Source organism: Neodiprion lecontei, chromosome 4, assembly GCF_021901455.1.
Source record: "Neodiprion lecontei isolate iyNeoLeco1 chromosome 4, iyNeoLeco1.1, whole genome shotgun sequence".
In the NCBI taxonomy this organism is placed as follows: Eukaryota; Metazoa; Arthropoda; class Insecta; order Hymenoptera; family Diprionidae; genus Neodiprion; species Neodiprion lecontei.
The window spans coordinates 577,111-602,804 of NC_060263.1; the positions used below are offsets into that span (position 1 = coordinate 577,111).

The following is a 25,694-nucleotide window of genomic DNA, read 5'->3' on the forward strand; positions in this document are numbered from 1 at the left end:
TGATTCGTGCCTAATTCGGAAGGGTTCGTTCTGACAGGGTTTCCGAATAGGAGGGGGGTTGGGGGTGGGGGCTCCTGTTATTAATTAATTAATGAATCCCATTAACGGGTCCCGGTTCTAGGGTTGCTGTAACGCCGGTGGCGATACTGAAATCTGGTTCGATCCCTGATTCTTGCATTATGTACGCGTGATCGAATCTCCGCGATATTCTCCAATACGCACAGATATACGCTACATGCATGTATGCACGATACGATACAAATACACTGCAGTGCCGTACGAAATACGAAAAGGACAGACTGCGGGGATTTTCGTTCGACGAGAAGAATTCTTCATCGATCCCCGAAGAAAACCGACAGCCGTGCTGTTCGATCCGAGGCTCAAAACTCAATTTCCTTCAGTGTCACCTGTTCTGCTTGAATCTTTATATCCCGATGATCCGTCTGACGCGACGGCGTGTTCACCCATACGCTGCTGTGTGCAAGTATGTGAATACAACAAGAGACAGAGGAGAACCAAACAACCACCCGTCGTCTCGAAGATCCAGCCGAGGGTGGTGGTGTTGTTGCATAAATTATCAGGAACTCCGGGAGATGCTGCCGCGGGTCTACGAAGTCAGGGTGGTCTCAGCCTCTCGAGCCTTTACACTTACGCATACATATATGTGTATAATAGACTTCACCGTTGAATAATTAAGAGGATTATCGGCGCCGGTGTTATTCGACCGGTTTCGATAGAAAGTAAGCAGAGAGTTATGAGACACGGGATACGATGAGGTTGTTGGAAGGTGTCGGTGAACGAGGGACATCAAGGTCTACCAAGGCCTTCCGGCCGCATTGAATATTAATTACGCATGACGGGGAGTGTGCGCGTAGAGTATTAGATAACGCGGAAATAACAACAACAACAACAACAACGAGCACCGCGGCAGCAAGAACAACAAGAACATATAACCGTGACGGTGAAGCTGAAAGAGGCGATAACGATGATCAAAGCAACGCCAACGATGCGATTGCATATCGATCACATGTCTGAGAAACAATTCAGGGATAAACGAAAACTCGAACGATACTGAAGAATTTTTCACGGCGCAGCACAAAAACGAGCTTCAAAATCTGACGTGTATAACCTATGTATATATATATATGTATATATATAATATGCGGGGCACACGTGGCAGCTGATAAATTAAAGAAAACGAGGGGGATTAGCGAGTATCGCGACTCAACCAGCTGGAGCCTCAGCGGGTGTTCGAAGGTATCCAAACACTCGAGTTTAATTTCCTCGGGAGCCCCTGGGGTATTTTCCTGGAGCCGAGGGGGTGGCGAAGGGCGAAGGGCGACTGTCTTTTTGTACCAAGTTTTTAATATAAAGAAGAGAAGGAGGTATATATAATTGGTCGCGCAAAGGGTGAAGAAGGAACCCTTCGAAAAAGCTGTAGCTTATAGCTGCGCCGCCTGCTGCAGGGTGGAGAAAACAACGTCGCGGAGAGAAAGAAAGAGAAACAGAGAGAGGGCGAGAGATATTTAGAGAGACGGACAAGGCTTCGGGTTCCCGGCTGTCGCCTGTCACCCTTTTGCGCGAGGGAAGAAAGAAAAACCCGCGGGATCCAAGATTGAGTCATCATTTTCAGGAGATTGTTTTACAGTTGAAAAGCAATACTTTTTTCCTCATTTATTATACGTATAAAAAGATGGTCGCAAGACGAGTGTCGGTCAAATTGTTACCTTAGTAACTCACGGTGTTTGCCTTAGAAATGTAACTAAAAAACAAAAGAGAAAGCATGGACATCGATTTGCTATTTCAAGCCGTGTAAAGAACGATGATAAATTTAGTAGGAAATTGTCCGATTTCACAGATATTTTTTTTTTTTACTCTCAACTGCAGTCCGTATTCCAGTATTTATCGAAATCAATATCAGTGCAACGTTGAAAAACTGAATAATCAATAATACCGATGCGATAAGAAAAAAAATAAATAAATAAAATTGTCGCGGTGGGATTGCAGTCGAACAATCTTGTCAGAGTAAAATATCGACTAATTGCGGCGTGAAATTGAACGAGTCTGTACCAATTTTTTCTCATAGTTTTAAATCAGTTCAAAATAGATAATCGGTATCGAAACGAATCGAAACTATTGCCCAATGCTATAATGAATTAAGCGTTATGCACAGCAAGTATAACTCTAAGACCAGGAGCAAGAACTTCAGTATTCCTTACTCCAGATTAAATACTGGATAAAAAATCTTTAAATTTATGGTTATTAGCTGCTTTAATCAGCTCCCCAATGAGTTAAAAAAAAATCACAGATCCCAAACCCGATTTGAAGAAGCTTTTGAAAACCTGGATACAGGACAAAATTATGAAAGATCAGAAAAAAAAAACCGTCAAGAATTTTTGCACACCCCTAACGGTTACAATACTAACTCTTTCTTTTTCACTGTAATTTGATTCGATGTATTTTGTCGATCGAATATCGTGCTTATATCACAATATTATATATTGTGCAGTCGATGAGTGAATATTTTCTGCACGATTCTTCGAACCCTCTTGCAGACTCGAATACGCGAAAGAGAATAACTGCTGCAACGACGGAAAGGCGGTCCCTAAGACGAAGGCTCGAGACGATGTCTCTTATTTGCAGCCGCCGTCGATCTCCGACGAAGGATCAAGATCGGCGTTCGCTCTCGAGACGGGGGAGGATCCTGCAGGACGTGCGACGAATCGAGTAAAGTATCGAGTGAAATAGATTTTGAATTTTTCCTGTATACGATACTCATTAATACAGTTCTTTGCAGTAATAGTAATAAAATGATAACCGAGAAAAATCGAAATTCCTTTTTTTTTTTTTGTTTGAACCGCAATCGGATGAAGTTTGTCGAAATTTATCAATGATCGAGGACGAAGCATGCATGGATCAGTAGTTTCGTCCTAGGCGTGCGTTCCGCGCCTTTTTTCTCCTCCTCCTTCTATCGCGATAAACGATCCAAAGGGAAGTAATTTTGTGTTGTTCGTTAGAAGGACGTTAATAGAATCATTGCGTCACCTTGATGCTGTAATAAACGCCTCGTTGAGTACCCATGAATTAGCTATTTTATTGAAATAACGAGCAATTAGTCGTAAATTCAGTTTGGTACGGGCCGCCGCCGCCACGAGCTACAGGCTGATTATATCGAAGGAACCAAACGTCGTCGGAGTTTACGACATCGAACACGGTAAACTCGTCAAGATCCTCTCGACGCGACATTTTTTGAAACGAGATTTTTCTAAAAACCGAATGAAGGGAGGGGCGGTCGCGAGGTTAAGGTCCAAGATCGATATTACGAATCGTTAGTTTTTTCGTCGAAGGTCGTAAAATCCGTAAAGTGAATTATGGGTTAGAGAGAATCGAGGGGAGCGGAGAGACTCTGCAGGATTTTAACGACATCTCGTAAAGTATTATTGATTAAAACGGTAGTAGTAATTCGGCGCCGTTTTTTTATTTTTACAGGCACTTCTGGCCAGCATTGCTGCACACTCGACGCGTTTTCCAAAGTTTCATTGAAGGAAAAAAAAAAAAGGAGAGGAAAGGAAATCTTTTCGACGAAAACGAAAATTGTCGCCGTCGAGTTTCTACTCGTCTTCTTTCTCTCTGATAATAACACAGGTCTGCAAGAACATATTTTACTTCAGTCGCATGGGATTTTTTCGGTAAACGTTATATTTTCGAGTCTGCTGAATCCAAAAGTGACTTCCATATCCCTCCGTCGCGTACGGTATTTTTGCAGAATACAAGGTGTTTGCATTGAAAAAAAAGCACAACAGTAACGAAAAAATCACCATTTCATTACGATGAACTAAACAATATTTCTTATAAAATTAAACGATCAATTTTTTCATGAAATGTTCTTAACATTCCGCGTTCATTCTTTTTCCCTACGAAACCTATTCATGTTCTGTTTGATACGTCTCCGAACACACTTCCGGTTTCCATTTTCCGTTTTCCCGCATGTATTTATTCTCGAGTCTCACTCTGGTACGTATTAAATAACAGTAAGAAATCACTTTTGCACTGGATTTTTAGAATCAAGAATAGGATATGAGATTTCGAGTTAAACGGGGAGCTTCGCTCTAAATAAAACTACAAGCACGAGTTCAAGAAAAAAATCTAACGCAATGGAATTTTTTGAGTATTTTTCCCGGTTCAACTGAGTAAAAATCTATAAGAAACGGTATTAAAAAAAAAAAAACAACCAGTGCAATTTTTTGGTAGCAGACCCGTGTAACCGACACGCTGCACTGCAGGCATTAAAACCAGCTCATCGAGGAGCTAAAAATTCCCCAAAGTGAATGTATAATATATACGTATAACGTAGATAATAAATCTGCAGATCTGCCGCCGCCGCTGCCGCTCGTGCACGTAAATTACCCGACGTTTGCTTCCTCATCCCTGGCAACCGATTAGCTTCGTACGCGGACCACGTACCAGGTACCTTCGAGGTTTTATCTCGTCTGAATTTGACGTTTCTCGAGGGGCGGAACCACGAGCACGAGAAACGGCGTGGAATTTGAATCAACGAAACGCGGGACTCTATAACCCTCATACATTATATAACGCGGTCTGCAATTTTACGCATTGCTGGTTAACCCGCAGGCTCGCTCTCTGTTCTACGTTTTTTAACCCCCCTCATTCCTCAATTTCAACTTTTTCTTCCTCTCCTTCTTTCCCTTCAAATTTTCCCCTTCCCATTTCTACTTAGCTACTAAAACTCTAGTTTTACAGTTACCTACTTGTCGGGTATTTTTCGCTGGCTGCAAATGATACCTTGTCATCGAATTTGCTTCAGTATGATACAACACCCTCGCAACGTACACGTATGTGTATTAACGTTGGCACGACGGACGAAGAAAAAGTTGTTTTCGAGAAGTAATTTGACTTCCAAAGAGAATAATCGGCGGCTGCGCTCCCCTCTCGTTTATAATAAAAATAAAAATTCTCGCAGAGCTGAGTGATATTCTTTCCAGAGTGCTGATACGTAATATGTACATGCACATAGCCTGCCAAGGTATAACTACACCTACAAAGTTGCGCGTAACAGGACTAAGAGAAAAATTAACGAACGGAGATAAGAAGCTGCGCTACAGGACGTTTGAGTAATAACTTACGTACGTATACCTGACTGAAAAAAAAGGGAGAAAGAAAAACGAAGAGCCTTGTGTTTAAAGTGTAGGTATGTGTACGTAAGTAATACGTGCAGACTGATTTTGTATTACATATATATACATATATATATATATACGCTGGCTTAGGTTATATACATTATATGCATATATACAGCTCCGGGCGAAAAATGGACAATAATAATAGTAATTTCTTTCTCGCGTTGTGCGATTTTCTAACGAGGTTTGTAGTTTCGCTCATTTTTTTTTCTTTTTCTCGTAGCAGCACCGTCAATTTATCTCTCTCACGAACGGGAGATAATAAAGAATAAGAAAAGCGAATAAAGTACGGGGTTTAAGAAGGAGAGGAAAAAAGACCTCCGCGCGTACACAGAACTTGATTCATATCTTGATACAGTTTTTATTACTCGTTTAATATCGTACAGGTATGTGTTGTACCTACATGCGACTAACGTAAGCGTGGCGGGAAGCAGGAAGAGAATGAAATAACGTGGGATAGAAATTTTAATAAACCCGCGGAGGCGATAGCTTGTAAGAACGCAACGCGTCGTCGTCACGCGACGGTGGAACCGAGACGCAATTCTTCGTTACATTATACGCGATACGTTACACGTGAATATATAGTAAAGGAGCCCGCGGCAGAACCCTTATGGAAATTGCCTGGATTTTTGTTACACTATGGTACATATCCTCCCGATCAAAATTTCTCATCGACACAAATCCCAAAAATCACTAGTTTCCGAGACGAAGGCTTCGGAAGAGGGGTGTCCAGTTTTTTTGATGTCTATCGATTTCGTGATTTTTATGAATTATAAAGCTTCAAGGGGGTTGAAATCAAACCCAATCACTGAAAAGACTGCACGGCTGATTATCAAAGATAGGCAGGAAGCTGCGGTTTATTCCATCGATGCATCGATTCTATCCGTCAACTCGCCGGTTTACCGAAAGGAGCTGCAACGGCGAATTTCGCGCGAAGAACGAGACCCTCCGACTCTTTCGATAATCGTCTTTTCAAGTTTTTCACGCGTCTGCGGAGTCTCTGCGAATCGGTTGTACGGTTTTTGAGTGATGTATTTGATTTCAAGTCCCCCTTGAAGCTTTGTAATCCGTAAAAATCTCGTAATCCACAGGTTTTAAAAAATCCACACACCTCTTTCCGAAGCCAGCGTCTCGGAAGCTAGTGATTTTTGAGACGTGTGTCGTTGAGAACTTTTGATCGGGAAGACATGTACTATAACACTGTGACTGAAAATCCAGCCAATTTTAAAAACCATGGCCTCAAAATCATTTTTGTTAAATATCTTTCTTATATCAGGGTGTAAAGATTAATCTCTCTAATGATGCATGTAAATACCTTGATGCGAAGAACGTATGTGACTTCCTCATCTTCCCGTAACTCACTAATGATTCAAGTTCGTCGAATAACACGGCGCACAACGACGACAAAACAACACTGCGACACGATTCTTTTTTTGATCTGTAATTTATCTTCTTTATCGTAAATGCCATAAATGGCAGACAGTTGACTCTCGCAAGAAGACTTTAAAAACACGCAACACAGAGTAATTAATTGTCCGTCGAACAGTGATATGTCGTATTCGTGAAACGATTCCTGTCCCCCGATCAATTATACCGTCTTTCACCGTCCACTGGGTAGAGATAAAACGGAAGTGAAGATCCGCATGACCGGGGCGTCGGAAAGTCGACGTTGGACTGGTACGTCAGACGGTGACGGACATCGTCGTCGAAGATATCCGCAAGCATCGGTTAACTACGTTTCGCGGTAGATACGTGCAGTTTTATTTCACCGTGCGGATAAAAGTCGTTCTTATTCTTTGTTTAGTCGTCGGTGTTGATAATTATTATCTTGTTATCATTCACTGCTCCTGACATTTTCATTAAATCCGCGTTAACGAAGACGCCACAGTTTACGTGCCACTTTATCGTCGCGACCGATGACGACGACGGCAATCGAATGATTTGCACAGTTTTTACCCCCGCAACCGCAAAAGCTGAAATAACAATAATAATAATAATAATAATAACAACAATAACAACAACAACACCAACAACAACAACAATAACAACACACACCGATCGCTAATTCATTGACCAAAGGACGACGCTGCGAACAGAAATTGCAAAATCCTTGCAGTTCGACTCGCTAAGGGCAAAACTAGCACGACGTTGTCATTTATAGGCACGAAATGACAGAAACTGTACCGAGAATGAAAAACATCGTACATGTCACCAACTTCACCTATGATCCGCACTTTTCTTCACCGTCGATGTCAACCATAATTTTTTCATGCACCAAATCATTATATTCAAGAGATATATATATCTTTCGGGTTTCATTCGTTGTTGTTTTTACTTTTCTTTATTTTTATTTTCATTCCTTTTTTCACACATTCCAACCATCACTGTATAATTATATATTTCAACGATGGGAAACAAACGACGAAATTATACACGCAGGCCACAGGTATTCAATACAAGGAGAGAACAAAAACTTTGAAACGACACCACACTGTTGCAAAAGCTACGCACACGTATCACGATTTATAATCCTGTTTCTCCAGATAACAGGTAGGTACGTACAGACACACACGCAAATTTACGAGTATATTATCCAGTACAGAGATCGGTAGTAACGACAATTTCATACGGAACACACCTTTTGATATTCCCTTCTCATCCCCTTGGGATTGTGACGTGTGCGATAAAGGTAACGTTGTGAATATCGCGTGCGCGAGAGATAGAGAGAGAGAGATAGAGAGAGAGAGATAGAGAGAAAGACACATGAAACGAACAGAGAACAACAAAGGGAATGTTTGATAAATGACGAAACGGCCGACGAACCAAGTAATATCGTCGCGCACAGGCCTCACGAGCGACGGCACAACGAACAACAACCCCGTCACAACAATCACAAACCTCCGCGAAGCAGCTACGTACTTATCGGAAAGCTCACAACTACTGGTACATCCAGCCGGGGGCTATCCTCGATGTTTGAATTGACACTGATGACCGCCGGTGTTGCCGCCTGCGCATCTCGCGCCTACGCCACCCTCCGCCTACTCCGAAATCATGGCAGTACTACATCTCGTAGTCGTGGCTCGTGCCGTTCGTTATACACTCGACTCGAAGAATGAGTTACGTATGAATAAGCGCCTTTTGCGAATGACACCCGTTGGTTCCTCTCCTCCGCGAGGATGGTTGGGGTTTCGGGGATGGGGGGTTGGGGGCGGGGGTGGGGGATGAAAAGGGAGGGAGGGAGGGAGAGAGGGAGGGAGGGACTTGGGCCTTTCGTTGCAGCGCCAGATAGAGACGGGGTTTGTTGTTGTTGTTGTCGTTGTTGTTATCGTTGTTGTCTGTGGTGGATATCGAGTGAGACGGCACACTCGATGACGACGACGACAATGGTGCGATGGCGATGGCGATGGTTATGGTGGCGGCGATGGTGTTTTAGTTCGGTGCGGTGGATGCGATGCGGGGTGTTTGGATGTCTGTGGGGCTGGGAGGGGGGGGGGGGGGGCGGTTGCGGTTCGTGGTGGTTGGTGCAGGTGGCTGGTGGATGTGCCAGAAGTGCGGGCTTACGGCGGAATGAGAGGAGAGCTTAGCTCGGGGGGCCGCGGCGTGCCCACGGCCCGACTCTCCTTCCTTCCTTCCTTCCTTCCTTCCTTCCTTCCTTCCTTCCTTCCTTCCTTCCTTCCTTCCTTCCCGCCTGCCTGCCTGCCTCCGACGTGCGAGAGCTGCGCGTATCGACCCGCACCCCCGCCGTACTGCCGCTACCACCTCGCGCGCTACCCTCACTCGCCTAACCGCCCTCCACCCCTCACCCTTCACCCTGCGTGCGTGCGTGCGCGTCCTCCACGCGGCACCGCCTACGTACCTCGTACCTCATCCTCATCCTCATCCTCCTCCTCTTCTTCTTCTTCTTCTTCTCCTCTTTATACTCATCCCCAACCTGTGCGGGATGCAGAGGGTCACCAATCGCAAGTGGAGAACCGTCAAGGGTAGAGCACGTGCGATGCGCGGTCGAAAACGTCAGGTGCGGCTTAATTCACCTCCCTTTCACGAGTTTCGTGAGTTTCGTGAGTTTCGCGAGAGGGGTGAGAAGAAGGCGACGAAGAAGGAGAAGAAGAAGAAGGACAATGGTTACTAATTATTCCGTCGATCGACGTCCATTCATTCTAGCGTACCACACGCGTATAGTAGGTATGACCTACTTTGTTGAATTTTAGCAAACAGAGAGAGAGTGCACGATCGATTTGATTTACTCGTCCTTGTGCAATGCGTAGCACGAAAAAATTAGTTAGCTTCATCGACTTGTTGAAGATTTGAACGATGAAGGAAAAAAACGTAACACGTAAAAAGTAACGCGCAAAAAGCGTTTGCTTAGCAGAGTATTTATTTTTTTTCCCCCCTAATTTCGATTACAGGTTACGTACCGTATGTATTTAACGTCGAAGCCTTTTAACCTAACCTTCCTTTACCTCCCTGCCCTTCCCGCCTACAGCTTTAATTGCAGAGCTCGGAGCTACGCGAAAAATGGAGAAGCGTGGGCGACTGTCGTGAGAAATAGCACACCGTTAGCTGGTCCGCCAATGCTGGTACGGAAAGAGAGAAATTGACGGGATGAGAAACGAAGAGAAGAGAAGAGAAGCTAAGATCAGTAACTCTGTATAAACTGTTCTTTTTTTTCTTTTTTTTTGTACCGGCTCTCTTTCAATATCATGTCGTTATTCATTAATATTAACAGACCTGTGCAAAGTGAATAACCTTTTTCTCATATCCTATAATTCGTTTCCATTACAATATACTCGAACTTCAGTTTCTTACTCGCTTCTGTATCATTTCAATACAACACATATTGTATATATAAAAGTCAAGAAACCGAGACTGCACAGTGCAAAATTACGTCAAACTGCACTGTTTGAGCGCGCACAGAGTCGGGTTTACGAAGTCTCTCTTTATTCTTTGCAAGTTGGTAGATACGGCCGCTTGTCGCACGGTTTGATGTCACGAACCCGTGCATCGTGTATACACGTATACGCGTGTCGCTTTCAACGGCGGTCTGGTTGCACGGCGAGGTGGGCGAGTGGGAAACGGAAACGGATATTACGAGGCTGTAGGATAGTAATACGCGCAGGAGGTCGTGCATCGCGCGCGATTGTATTGCGCCTTGAATATACATACGTGGGTATACATACACACACGCATAGAGAGGGTAACTAACAAATACCGGAGGCAAAGACGAGCCTCGTCGTCTCGTTGTAGTTCTAACCTGGAAAATTAGAGATGCGTGCCACCTTATGCGAGACGCGGAGTCCCTCCCTCGTTATAGAACCCGTCGCGCCCTCTCATCCCTCGGCGGGTTTTCTCCAACGCGCGGCGGTCGGAGGGCGGGAAGTGCGAGTAAAACGCGACAAATTGCTACCAGTTTCCAACAACCGCAGGGCTGGGCGTTGCGATAGGAGAGGCGAGGCGAGGGGGTGCGACGCGTACGTGGAGAATATAACGCCTGTGTGCCTATAATACGACACACACCGTAGGTACTGGGGTAGGAACGAAATTAAAATTGGTCAAGCGGATTACCGGGAGGAATTGGGAGGCGCGTTGTTGCCGCTGCCGATGCCACTGCCGCTGGTGGTGCTGCTGCGGTTTTCAAATATTTTCGATATTCAATTATTTCCATACGTATGTACAAATGCATGCGTGTATGCCGGGGTGGTTCTTAAAAAAAAGGTTGTTTTTTAATTTTGACCGGTTCGACCCCCAAATTACGGTATGGATAATTAAATAAAAATTCCCTTGTTTTTCCAGATTTTTATCTCAACTCTAACCCCTGCCCTTAGGAGAGTGGAAGTCCTCATTTAACCTTTTCACAATCAGGGGCACGTTGAACCTTATACGTAACAGATTTCGATAGAATTTAGTGCAGGGAGGTTTCTTGGGTCGCTGATTACGAATCTGAACTCGAGATTTCAAAATTCAGAATGGCGGATCCAGCATGGCGGACGAAAGTCCCAAAAATCACTGGATGCTGCCCCCGAGCCCCCGAATGCCAAGGTTTATCGAAAGCGAATTATTTTTTCGGTTTTGGTTCGCCATGTCGGATACGCCATTTTGAATTTTCAAATTTCGAGTCCAGATTTGTAATCAGTAACCCAAGAAACCACTCTGTACAAAATTTTCCCGAATTCCATTTGGCACATTCAATGTGCGCCTGAAAGGGTGAAATGGAGAAATCCACCCTCTTGCGGGCACGGGTTAGAGTTGGGATAAAAAAAAGCGATAAAACGATGGAATTATTTTTGAATTGTTTGGAACCGATTTCCAGGGTGACCCGGTAAAAATTCAAAAATTACCTTTTTAAGGAACACCCTAATCTCTACAATGACGTAAAACATACGTAGGTATATTACAAAACTTTACACTCTTCGGCCACGCACCCCGTAAAAAATTTTGCCGTTCCCCATCCCTGTCGGTGCGGTATCGCAGGCATACTGCGATTTCGGATCGCGGATTTTGATAACAAAATGGAAAAGACGAGTCGAATTATTATATAGGATGGGGAGGGACGTGAAATGGTTGAACGAGCTGGTATGCGTGTGTAATTTGTAGGGTGTAGAGAAAGGTGTGGAATAATCCACGTGAGAAAGAAACGAAACGAAACGAAACAAAACGAAAAGTTAAAAAATTACAAAGGAGAGACTTTTATATTGAAAGTGAAAAACGGCGGGGTGAAAAAATCATTTTTACATTTATACCCGCCTATAGGTATAGTACCGCAGCGGATTTCATTAATTGATTAACGATCAAACTCCGTTTTTTTCATCCTCACTGTGTGCGTGCGTGCATGGATTTAATACGGCGTTTATTATTGAACAATGATTGAAAAAGGACGCAAAAGAAAGGAAAAAATTTTTTTTAAATAATGCGAAGGGATGAAAAATGCGGAAAGTACAAGAGGCCACGGGTAAAAATGAATTGATCATGATTAATCGAGGGAAAACGAGAACTTCAAGTTTTTCCCTACCTCGTTTTTTACGTAATCCTGACTTCTCTATTTATATAATACCTACACACCCGTATTAAACGAAAGTATATAGCCGTTATGTGCAGACGAATGTACATGGCTGCGTACATAACCATGCACCATACAGGTATATACAAACGAACGAAAGTCAGGGCAAAGGGGGATGAGAAATGAGTATTAAGAGTACAAAAAAAAAAAAAGAAAGTGCAAACTAAAGCTCGCTGTTGCTTTTCATGCCTGCAGCAGCGATGGAGAGGGAGAGAGAGAGAGAGAGAGAGAGAGAGAGAGTCGAGCCTGGCGTTACGTAGGTTCGGTATGTTGACACAAGCTACGATTTAATTTCTCCGCAGGCAAACATTCAATTTCCCTGCGTCTATAGATCCTCGACTGTGCGTTTTCCGTACCCTTGTATATATACATACGTACACATATATATATATATAATATATGCGCGTGTGTATACCGCCCAACTTTATTACACCATAGGTACCTACGCGGCAAAAATTCTGATGATATATATGCAGCCGTAAAGTTTATTTCACAAACAAAAGTTCTACACGGTTTACATACGTATCCTATATCAAATGAACCCGAAATCTGTAGGAAACGTGATTTGTAAACTCTCTTGAAACATTAACAAGAAGAAAAAGAAAAAAAAACATATTTGGTTGGATGATGATTTTCAAACCTTTCGAGATTGCTAAGTTGAACCTTGCATCGTTGCCGTTTCGTCGAGGTCGTTCGTCCAACGTGTATAATAATTACTTTACTTGCATCCGTCGGGAGAAGAAGCTAATAAGGTGAGCGGAAAAGGGACCGAGTTTGAAAGAGAGAAAAAAATTAAAGTGGAAAAACTTTGGCGCCTTGCAAAGTCAGTATTTTTCCCAGAGCGAAAACTTGGGTATTATATATATGTATAAATATATATATATATATATATGTATATATGCGGTGTAGAAGGAGAGCAAATCGCGAACAAAGGGAGAGAGAAAGGCAGTTGTAAGAAGTGGCACCGCGTCGCGGTTGTTCCGCGGACTGATTCCCTTAAAAACGTATTACTACGACTGCACGCGGATATGAAAAAGCGATTTTATTTCGGCAGGAGGAGCGGCACATCCACTCGTCCCGTCGTTTATAACCAACCCCCCGGCCGATCCGCATATATTGTACCTTCTGCGAATTATATATTCAATGATATATATTTATATATAGGGGCCATTCCACGCTAACTCAACCAACGGCCGGCCGTCACAATTTTTGATTTTGTTCAAAAAATTTTATGCATTCGTCCGAATTTCAAAATAATGTCCCGACTTTTATTTAGAATTTTCCCAAAATTTAAAAGTTTGCAAAAAAAAATCTAAAAATTCTTGAGTAAGATGTCAAAATTTTTTCCACGCCTAGCCCTCGAGCCGACCAGTGTTCCCTTCTTATTCGTTTCAAGTATTTTTTTTCCAGAGAAGGATTCAAAAAAAAATTATAAGTAATGGTCATCTTACTATGACCGGTTGGTTAAACATTTTCACACGTAACATGGGACGGCAGGTTAAAAATTGGAACAATATAACAAAATCACAAACGGTGACGGTCCGACGTTGGTTGCGTTGGCATGGAATGCCCCGTACGTAACAAGGGTGCAGCTAGTACTTGCGCCAAGTTCTGTACTACACCTCGTACATCTCGCATAAGACGGCAAAAATTCGGGTGTCGCGAAAGAACGAAAACGACGACTCCGACTGCCGTTCTAATCAGCGAAATGCGTCCTTTGATTAGCAAAAAGGTCTGAGCAACGACGGGCTAATTCGTATAAGCGACGTAACTTGCACTCAGTTTTACCAATACTCGTACATAAATATCTATTTCTGCGTGTGTGTATCAGTATGTATCAGGTACACGTGTTATACTGCATACGTGTGCAACGTATAAATATACATGCATATATGTACATGCACTAGCAAACAGCGATGGCAGCTTTCGCCGCGCAAAACTTCACTGCAGTCAGGATGAAGTAGTTACACGGGCAGGGTGTGTACAAGCTTTCCATGTTACCCCCGCCCTATTTGCGATCTGCAAACAACCCCCGTATATTTTATACTGGACTTTATTTCAGGCTTTTTTTTTATATACTCCTTTTTTTTTTTTATTATCGCTCGAAATAGGAAACACTTCCTCAGCTTCGCGTAGTACTATAGGTATACATGTATAATATCCGGAGAGTAAATATTTAGTTTTTCGGTGGAAAAAAAAATGATGTAAAATGTTTAGTAATATCTACCTACCTCTGTTCGAGTTGTCGCGCTATGATGTAAAAAGAAAAATATAAAAACAATAGAGAGTCAGATTTTCTCGGTTTGCTAATACTCCTCCTCGTCGTCGAAGCTTTTTACCAGCGTTTCCTACTATTTGTCATTTTTTTTTTCTTCTTTCTTAACGTCTTTCCGTCACGTTTTTATCAATCCCGATTTCCGCGTCTCTTTTCCTTTGGCAAATTTTTGCATTGGCTGATTCACGACAACGAGGTTAGCTTAACGAGCGTTGATAAATCGAGGAATCAATAAATGAACGCGGATTTTCACCCTTAATTCCTACCCAAGGGCAGGATTCAAAAGGGAGCAGGACGAAGGGCAGTTTGAAGGAAATGCAAACCAGCCTGTCTTACAATTAGTGTGAAAAAGGGGGGGGGGGTGGAAGAATAAGGGGAAAAATCGGCACGCGCCGAGGGTATCCATCAGCAGGGCGAAATTATTGATGTTACATTAGAGTCCGCCACCAAAGGCGAAGGGCGGCGTCGCCCCGGCAAACCTGGGGGGGCATCTATCTCCACCCTTCGACCCTCCGACCCTTCGGCCGGCGGTTCGCGCCGTTGTGCTTTGGAATTTCATATAATAGGCAATAATAACCCCGTCGATAACCCCGCACAATACAAACAACTCAAGTCCGCTCGCGAAAGCTCGATCTACCGGCTAAAACCATCCAGCGGAGTGACGCGCGGAGGAAAGACCGCCGGGCAAATGAACCCCGACATAACGAAAATACTACCACTGATAAAACAGCGCGACGGGTTTGCAGGTGTACCATGGATGCCTAGAAAAAATTTGCACGTATACACGAGGACGACGATTACGTGCGACTGAAATTCAACTCGACTTTTTTTTCTTCCCCTCATACGTTTTGCATAATTTGTCCTTTTAAAACTTTTGCCACGATGAGTTTGAGATATCATTTCTCGGTCGAAGGTGGCGAAAAAGCAGAATCGTGATCTACGATAGAATGTTTCGCGATATCGAATTTTGTAGGATGCGAAGATCCGATTTGGGGAATTTCAAAATGTTTGAAGTCGAAGTATAGAATCGTCAGAATCCTACGTTGAATCGATTATTTTTCCTCACAATTTGTTTTTGCTTTTCACTTCCACGACAGACGCAGTAAAATATCAATTTACGCGATTAAGGTATCAATTATCATCGTTGTCTTAATTACTAATTACCTATTTGATTTGATAAGTGAAAGATAAACGAATAGTTTCACCTGAAATTGAAACTATTCTGCGAATTAAATATCCGCGTTTTCTAAAAATTCGATATCGCGACCCTTCCATCCTATCGCAATTCAACTCAAGTCCACTTTCCCCCTTCCTCGTTATCTGATATTCCATAAGTAATGTATTTATGTGACAAAAGTATACGCCATAGCCGACATAACACGACGCGAAAGAATAGAATTTCTCTGAAAAATCACAGCCTGTCGCCGTCATTGTCGAAGTGAATTTTCCTTCTTCATCGCTGTTTAATTTTCATTGAAACGTACTTCCTCTTCCGGCGAAAAAATTCAATGCGAACGACGAGAACGCCGAGTAAGTTTCGAAAAAGCAAAATCACACAATAACTTGAGGCCGCCCGATTTCCTCCCCTCCGAAACTTTCCCTCGACGTAGAGGGAGGGCGTGAGGCTGCAAAGACTCGAGGCTTTAGAGCGCCGCGCCCCGATGCTCGAGGCTCACACAACGCGCTACGGTCGTGGAATCCATAATTTGCGGAATGGGAACGTTTCCCACCACCCCACGGTCCCGGAATTCGGTATCACCGTTTCGTCGATTAATTATGGGGCGCCTTCGCAATTTTGCAAATCTCTACACCCGTCAGGTAATACTTGAAATTTTTGCAACAAGCCTAGGTATACTCGCAAAAAATTCTTCATCAACTTCTCTGGCCAACACTGATAATAATTAAAGATCTCTCGGATTTTATACAGTCCGGTATACAAAGTGACGAAACGTACGAAATCAAGAATCAATAACCGAATCGAGTTGATTCAACTTTGATCAGAAGACTGCCACCTGGGTGCGTAGAGAGGGATGAAATCTTGTAAACTACTATTATTATTATTATCGTTATTGCTACTGTTCTTGTTCCTTGATGCATCCGACAGAAAAATCATAAAAAATATATTTAAAAAAAGTTATAAATTATTGCTTAAAAAATATTCGAAGCAAAAATTGAGCTTAAAAGACTTTCACTTCCAGTTTAAGTAACAAAAAAAAAAAACAGAGTGACCTTTTGTTAATACCAAACTCGTATAGCTCGCCCAATTTCAACGAACAATAGATCATACTGTTTCGTTAATAATTTTCAAGCGAATCACCCGATACGAATTATTCGACGTCACGGTTATAATATTTTGAAACACACAGCATCACTCCGTTACATACAACCTGTACAATTGATCTCACAAAATTCATTACTCCGATCAATCGACGAGCTCTAAATCAAGTGTTATTTTTGTAAATTTACTTGGTCGTTGGTTTATTTTTTCTTTTTTTTTTTCTTATTTCAACGACAAGCAGTGTTATAGATAACGCAATAAGTTCCCCAGGATTGGGGCTCTTCACCCTTCCTCTCGACACCGAGAATCCCCACCCCCCTCTCACGGCGATAAACTTACGGGGTTCCGCGATAAAAATGTCCCAGAAAAAGATCGATGACCCGTTCGCGTTCGTTTCTTTCGTTGTGGTAATAGGCGACTACTCGCCGAGGTCCCGCACGACGAACGAAGGAACCTTGCGCCATTATCGTTCCTATTGTTATCGTTATTGTTATCGTTATCACCCCCTCACCGCCGGCCACGACGCCGATGCCTCCGCAGCGAAGTCAGGGAGGGTACAAGTGCAGGCTGGCCTTTTGTGCATACCTACACACCGTATCACCTACCCTACCTTATTTTACAGATCTGTATACTCGTCGGTGGTTCGTTCGTTCGTAGATATGTATATGTATAAGCATGTAAGACGCGTTACCTACGTAAGTTATGCATGTATGAGGGAAAATCGAGCTTTTCGTCGAGGGAATGAAAGGGAATGACGGAAGAATAAAGTGAAGTAAAGTGAAAGGCGATGAGAACGCGCTGCTCAGGATTCTATATTGCTCCATCATTTCGCCTCTCTTTCACCCCCGGCAGCAGAAGCTCTTGCGAAAGCTCGCTCGGTACCTACCTACCCGTTGTGTCTACATATTTCCTACCCCGAGTTTAATTGCATCATTTTATTGTCTAGCCCCTGCGGCACGCAGCTTAATTCGCAACAAGAAACATCCCCCCCCCCCCTCCTCTCTCTCGCTCTTTTTTTAATCTGCTTTTTCTTCCGTGTCGGAGAAATCGACTCCGTTGCAACGAACGACTGTATAAAGTCCGCAGAATTTACCGAGCTTTCAAGCACGAGCTGCTATTGGACTTTGTTTCGAATTAATTCGGACTTTCGAAACTCGAATTTACGGTCTTTATTTCACTTCCTCCAGAGTTTCTTCCAGTCTTTGCAGTATCGAGAATCGAGAGAAAGAGAGAGCAAGACAACGAGAAAGAGACAAGTCGAGGGTAACAACTCTCGATATACCTCTGAATTTTTTATCACCGCCAATTTCTTTTTTACATCCCTTTCAAACTCAACTTATTATACAGATACTGAGAGAAATTTGAAATTGGTACAATATCCCAGGACGAGACGATCCTTGGGGATAAAAAAAAAAAAATGCGCGATCGGGACTTAAAAAAAACTGATTCTCCCATGAACGTTTTATCGAAAATTCAGTCCCCGCGTTATGTTTATTATACCGTCACATTCGACCGTCGATCAACCATAGAGTACCGCAATTTCAAATTGCAGCTATCGACGGAATTCCGTCGTTTATCGTTATAAGCGTAGACCATGCGACAAACTAGCGATAAAAAAAGAAGACGTATACGGTGCTCAATAGGAAAGAAGAAAAGCATACCTATAAGGATGAAAGTAGCGAATGCTAGCAATTTCGACTAATGCCTAAGAGAGTCGGTATTTTCTCCGAATGGATGGGAAATCCTTTGAGCGCGTATGGTCAGCGAGCGGGGAAATAATTGCTACTACCCCAAAGTAGACGTCTGCTTTTCCATACCTTATACTTCAACACAAAGGTACCTAATCCTTTTACATCATCATCTATACCTGTTGGCATGAAAGAATTCCTTTTATCTTATCGAAAAGTACAAAAACTTGAAAATCCTCAGTAGAGCCGTCGAATCGAATCTCCAATATTATTTTCGTTCAATTTTATTTTCCCCCCTCCATCCGCCCCCGGTTTCCATTGTACGACGAAGAAACGACAATGGCACTGTGACCAGTCTAATCTAAAATAAAATTTCTCTTCCGTTCTCTGATAAGAGGCGTAGGTACAACTACTGGGTTGTACCTATACCTATGTATTACAGAGATGTGGTCAAGGGTATACATTACATATATATTATATATGAATAAAATATGTATATTCACATATATTCGACGATGCTTTCAATACTTATCCTCCCCACTTTCATCGCATGTAATATTTCTCCGAGGATGTCCATTTTTATTGTTACACCTACCCCTGCACACGTAGTAAGTTATTATTCTCGGTTGTGTGAAGAATCGGTGCTCGATAGAATAATATTCGTTTTTCTCTGTCATACTTTTTTTTTCCGATCTTTCAATAACAATAATAATAATAATACGCGTGACGCAAACTACGGAACATTTCGAATGACAACGGGACAATCGAAATCGAGTAAAGGAAACGAAAATCGGGAAGAAGAAACACTGCAAGCTAAGTAAGTAGATTCTGCTGCAGTATTACGATATGTAGGTACATACATTATACATATATAGGTGTGCCTGCTACGCGTAAGAAGGTGTTGTTTCGACGACGAGAGCGGGAACTTTTCTTACCGAGTCAATCTATCAGGACGAGGACGAAGACGAGGAGGAACACAGCGCGAAGTACCATTTAAACAGGATTTTTATTTTTATCTCAACTTTATTTATTTTTAAAAATTTTTTTACCTTCAATTTTACTTTGTTTTTCTTTCGTTGCTTCTTTTTTCATACGGTTCTTCTTCGCTCCTCGGTTCACCGTCGTCGTCGTCGTTGTTGCTGGTTATTTATTTATTTATTTATTTTTATTTATTTTGTCTTCTCCCATCCCCTCCTCTCTCTTCCCTCTATCTCGTAAAAGTTTCACCCAGAGTTTGCTAATAAACAGACAATGGGCAGGATGGATGAAGACGACGGAGCGACAGAAGAGGAGGGGGTGTCGGGGTCGGGGTCGGGGGTGGGCGAGGAGAAGCTGTGTCGGTGCGGAGAGGACGGCGAGCCGCGGGTATAAGGGAGGAGCTCCAAGTATTAAAAAGTTTGTTTATTTTATGACAGCCCGTTATTAAACTCGAATCGAAACGGCTTATGTAAATTGCTTATTATACGAGCACCGGCTATTTTAGATATTTTATTATGTACCCAACCAACGAACCAACAAACCCTCTTCTTCTCGCCTCTTCATTCCCGAAACGGCGATAATAATTGTTTAAGATGGAAAAAAAAAAAAAAAAAACCAAATAAATAAAATAACCCACAAATACTTGTAATTCTTTTATTGTACAAATGTATTTATATCTTATCCCCGTATAACTCGTATCCGTGAATTGAGAAATAATAACATTTCGAGGCGGATGAGGAGAGAAGACGTGTAAGCTACAAGGGATAATATGAAGGAGACCCCAAGAGGAGTTCGTTCCTTTCTTCCTTTCTTCCTTCCTTTCCGTTTTCGTGTCGCGGTTTGGATCCCTGTCGTCGAGTCGATCCGTTGGCAAATCCCCCGCGTTCGCGTTAGCGTTCGGAGAAACTGAAACTTGTTTCGGGGTGGGTGGGCGGAAGGATGGGAGGAAGGGATAATTCTGTGCGCGGATCGGCCGAGCGAATACATCCGGAGATATAATCAAAAGTTGCCATGGTTACCCGCCTCCTCTCTCTCCTCGTCCAACCCCATTTGCCGCCCTTTATAAAGCCAGCTTCCGTCTCTTTCAACACTTTCCCCGTTTCCATCCCTCCTCGTTCTTCCTTTTTCACATTCTTCAGCCCTTCCCCGGTCCGGAGAAGTTGCAAAAACTACACGTATACGTATAATCCAGCACCGCTAGCTGTTGGAGAAACTTTCGAAAGCGTCGCAGGGCGATGTTCACCTCCCGCAGCGTTCGCCACGACTTTTTAGCCTTTGGATTTGACAATTTTCTAGTATAATAATAACAACGTTGCTACAACGCGGCGAGTAGAAGTTGGGGAAGGAGAGAAAATTTAGGGATAAAAAGTACCGTCTGGAAAACAAGAAAATTCTACTCTATCGTCCCTACTTCGACACTATCCAAACAACACTCGAGTTCTCAGCACCGAGACCCATGATAATAATAATAATAATAATATGCTGGACACAAAGAATCGTCCGCAACTCTGCTTGATACATAGATAAATATTCTATAATTCGTCGTACCGAAAGACTCCAATGAACGATTGGTATGCAGTGTGAAAAACAAGATTCTTGGGACTTGAATTTGGTCGTCGTAGGAACTTGACATGTTGAGATTCCAATTGGCAAGGTATACATGCAAATGCAGAAGGGATCGAAGACTGCGAAGAACGAGCGAGGAACGATTCTCGTCATCCAGTCGTTGCAAAGAATATCAAGGGAGATGGAGTAATGAGAGCGAGAGAGGAGGAGAGAGAGGGGAAAGAGAATAGCGAAATGTAGAAAGAAAAGGTAAAAGGAAGAAGAAGATTAAAAAGTGGAAAAGTTGCCGACTGCATAGCTTGCAGCAGTCGCTCGACGACGCAAAGTTTCCTAGTTAGAATTCGAATTGTCCGGTGCAATTCGAACCAAGTTAGAACCCGTATAATATACCCCGTCCATGCAGCCTTGTTGCTGCTGCAGGTACGTCGAGATCCCCGCGAAATTATATCAAGGATATGAATACATGTACATCGGTGAAAGAGTACAAAATATAAGGTGACCCGAGACCATGAATAATTAAAGAGAGTGAAGTTCGTAACGTTAATTTGACGATTCATTTTTAAGAAAAATGATTAGTTCGCAACTGTAGGATCGTCTCAACCTGAACAATATATGTTAAAACGCAAAAAGGATATTCAGATTTTAGAAATTAAGGGCCTTGAAATTCGTTCTAAGATTTTAAAACAACGATTTTATTTTCAATATTTCGTTACGTTAACGTTACTAACTTATATCTGGTAAATAATTTCACGGTTGATAAACAAACAACTGCTTTCAATCTATAATATCAAACTAAATTTTATAGCGTAGATTTGTAATCGTCGTTCAGACACAACGATTTTCTCACACATCTTTGGAAGAAGTGACGACGACCCGAGAGATCGAATCTGTTGATTTTGGCGAATATATCGATCGGAGATAGCGAAAGAAGTGTCATTCATTTGATTCAATAGCATTACAATCATAGAGAAAAAACTTGTGTTAACAAATGAAACGACATTCATTTGAACGAACGTTTCTTTTTCCATATTTCATGGCAATATTTAGTGAATTCGTGAAAAAAAAGTTTTTTCGCATTGTATAACGACAATTGTATCAATAAATGGTGAGGATATTTTCCTATGTATAACAAGCAATAAAACGATATTCCAGATACCTATATGCATAGTAGATTACATTCTAAGTGGATGAAAAAAAAACAAAACAGCGACAGGTATATATATACATATATACGATCAAGGTAAAGAAGCAGCGAGGCCGCAATATTTAATAGGGCGCGCGCAGCGCGACACCTCTCGCAATTAGTTCGCAAAATAAAAAAAAAAAAAAAAGTGTGGGGTAAACGAGGCAGCAGCGGTAGCCTAGCAGAAGTAGCAGCAACAACGAGGACCGAAAGGACGAGGGCATGGCGTAGAAGAAGAAGAAGAAAAAGAAGGAGGAGGAGGTTGGTTGCTGGGAGTTGTGGTGTCGACGACGTGGCGAAGGTGGGAGAAAAAGGGGGAGGGATGGACGGGGGGGGGGGGGGGGAAAGCTCCGAGCTTGAACCCACGACAATACAGGTGGTGGTAGAAGTGGTTGTGCGGCTTGCGTAGTTGAACCTCCTCGAATCTCTCTTTCTCTCTCTCTCTCTCTCTTTCCACCGTCCACGCGTCCCAACACCCTGACGGCCGAAATCGACACCGTCTGCACGTGTATGCGTACAACACACAGATATCCTGTCCTCCAGCCACGCTCATCCAGAACAGACGGGCGCACAGTTTACCGGCCTTTTATCAAAAGAGACCGTTCCTGACATAACACTCGCTCCCTTTCTCCCCCTTGCCACCCCAGCCTTGCTGTGCGCAACTTTATATCCCGCGAAAACACTCTCTTCACCCACCCACCCACCCACCTCGCTCTCCACTTTCTACACGTTCTTTACTCAAATTTGAATAATTCAGGTTTTTCACTCACGCGGCGGCAGAGGGGGGGGGGGGGGGGGAGACATCTTTGCGTTTGGAAGAAAGAAGATCGGAAGGAAACAGAATTGCGAATTGACGATTTATCTTCCTCCATTGATCCGTGTAATACTTGAGCAATCAATCATCCTGATCGAATGGTTATAAGTTTAGTTCTTTCACGGTAAACTGTCGTCATTGCTCGAGTTTCGAGGTTCCATCGCTGAAGGGACAAATCAGTCAAACGGATAGTGAACAAAATGAACGAGCAAAGGATTCCAAGCCTTATCTTATTTTCTCATCGTCGGTCGTTTGGGATACGACGATTCTTTAATTGTGTTTTTAACGTTTTTGGAGTGGTAATTGGTCGAAAGGGGCTCCTGGAAATCAATTCTAGGGGAAAACAGTTTTTTTTTTTTAATCCCCAAATCTGACCTTGACCAAGATCGAAATCAATATCGTTACTACGAAACTATTACTCGCACATTACAAGTATCAGCCTCGCGGAGAATAATCTTGTATATAATATACCGTTAAGAATACACGAGGCTGAAGTTAGTGGCGTTGACGTAACGAAACGTCGGAGGAAAAAACCATTATTGTGCAATTTCTGAATAACTTGATGTTTTGTTTATCACGGATTATCAAGTTTCAAGCAATCCTGAATGTGCGAATCGACGATTTTTCCTAAACACACATCGTTACTGTAACGTTACTATCTTCATCCTCGCGTTAATACGAAGTCAATACGCTGTGTAAATTTACCCTGTAAATTTTCTCTTCCTCAATTATTCGTTCTTTTCTTCCCCCCGTTTTCGCATCATTCCGCCTCTCTCTACTTTCCTACTCTCGTCGTATCTGTTTTGCGGAAACGGTAAATGGGGTTGAGAAAACGGATGCATTATACCAACCAGGCGACGTGAAAGCGATAGCTGTAGGTGTATTTCTGTTTTAAGCGGTGGGAGTTTCGCCGTTGCAGTTAGCGAACGAGGAAGAGAACACGGGCAGCAAAAGTAAAAAGACACTTAAAGGATTTACGGTCTAAGAGCTGGAGGACTGGCTGGTAGTGGTGGTGGTGGTGGTGGTAGGGAAAAGCGCAGAGGTAGGCAGGCAAGCAAGCGGTCACGACTAGCGGCCCAAAACGCGGTGGAAATAACAATAAGTCAGATGGAAAGAAGGAAGGCTGCGGGAATAAAGGAGAGAAAGGAATGGGCACAGGAGCGGAAGGAAATAGAAATGGCGAAAACTCGTCGAGGGATGAGAGCCGGAGAGAAGAAGAGGAAGGATGAGGAGGAGAAGAGGAAGAAGAAGCGGGGTGGGAAGAAGGACGTTAACACCGCGAGACCTGAATCTTTGATAGAATCCTTTAAACTAACATCGAAGGGAGCCTCGGGAGAAACCTTTGTGCCGGGACTTTGAATGCGTAACTAAACGACCCGATAGCACACATTTGCCACAAGGCTCAACGCCGCTGCCTGCGTTCCGCTCTCTTTCCTAGCCCGCGTCATCCCCTGGGCCGAGTCCGCCCGTAATGATCGTTCGACCCTTCAACCCCCTGCCGGCTCTTCCTTCCCCTCACCTAACCCATAGAAATCGGCTCTTTGTATCATTTCATCGCGTTTGAATATATTTCCAAAATAACGGAAAAAAAAAATCGCTGAATTTTATACCCAGAGCTGGAATGAAATAAAAATATGATCAAGATTTTCTCCGTTTATATATTTCCATTTCCTGTTTACTAAAACTTTAACTGATTACGGTGTAGGTTATAAACTGGCGCAATAGCCCACAGCCAGAGTCTTTGAAGATGTTCGAAAAAGCGTGAAGACAGAGAGGTAGAGAGAGAGAGAAAGAGAGAGAGAGAGAGAGAGTAGTTGTAGGTACATATAAAGAGAAAAACTTTGATAAAGGGTGGCTGGTTCGCCGGTGGCGCGGAGGGCGGTTTGGAGGGTGGTACTCGGTAGCAGGTAGGTACTAGTTACTTTGGTTGAGCATGCAGGCGAAGGCGAAGGCAAAGGCGGAGGCAGCGTGGCGTTGACTGTGTAATATAGGTCAACGTTTACACAGCTGCTTTAAGCTGGATTTACCGAACAGCTTTCGCCATACGCGATGCCAACCGGAGCAAACTAGGACGGCAAATAAATTTTTTACGCCCGTCTATGCCAGGGCAGCCCCTCCGTCTCGACATCCACCCCCGAGGTGAACCCCGTTCGCGCCGAGAGTGGGAGAAAGAGATAGCGAGCGGCGTGGAGAGGAACGGGGGGAACGGAGAGTCGCGCGATGTGAAACCCGTGAAAATCTTATTCCCGCTGCCTCCTCGCGATTCCTGAATCCTTGCACGAACTCAACCCTCGCTTCCTCGCGTTATTTATTCCCTCGCGAGATTCCCACCCCCTTGCACCCACCGAGGTTCTTCCACAGAATGCCGGGGACGGGGATGGCTAGATTCAGACATTCGCTAGCTTGCCGGTTCACTGATTCGCTTTCGTTTATCCCGCGGCGAGCAAACGACGAGATCCTACGAGTAGTCACTCGGCCAGTCTCGAGCTGATCGTGAATCCCAATTAAACTGTACAACGCACACGCGACTCGCGTCGCTCGTCAACTTCTTCGTCATTCGCTAAGCCCCCGTAGACGTGCAACCGCCGTACTCTAATGGAAGAAAAAAGAAGCCGACATCTGAAAGATAAACCGGTCGTACAATTTCGATTTCATTGATT

At 43.3% G+C, this 25,694-nt stretch overlaps 1 protein-coding gene across 6 annotated transcripts in view; it reads right to left on the reverse strand.

Moving 5' to 3' along the window:
- Positions 1-25,694, reverse strand: part of LOC107220528 — a 186,157-nt gene that overhangs the window by 112,429 nt on the left and 48,034 nt on the right. Inside the window, exon 1 of one of the 6 annotated variants that reach the window (XM_046736335.1) lies at positions 6,514-7,144. The exons of the other annotated variants lie outside the window; for them this stretch is intronic. The gene's annotated coding sequence lies outside the window, so the exon portion shown is untranslated. Of the gene's footprint in view, positions 1-6,513; positions 7,145-25,694 lie in introns of those variants that run through there. 6 annotated transcript variants of the gene reach the window in all.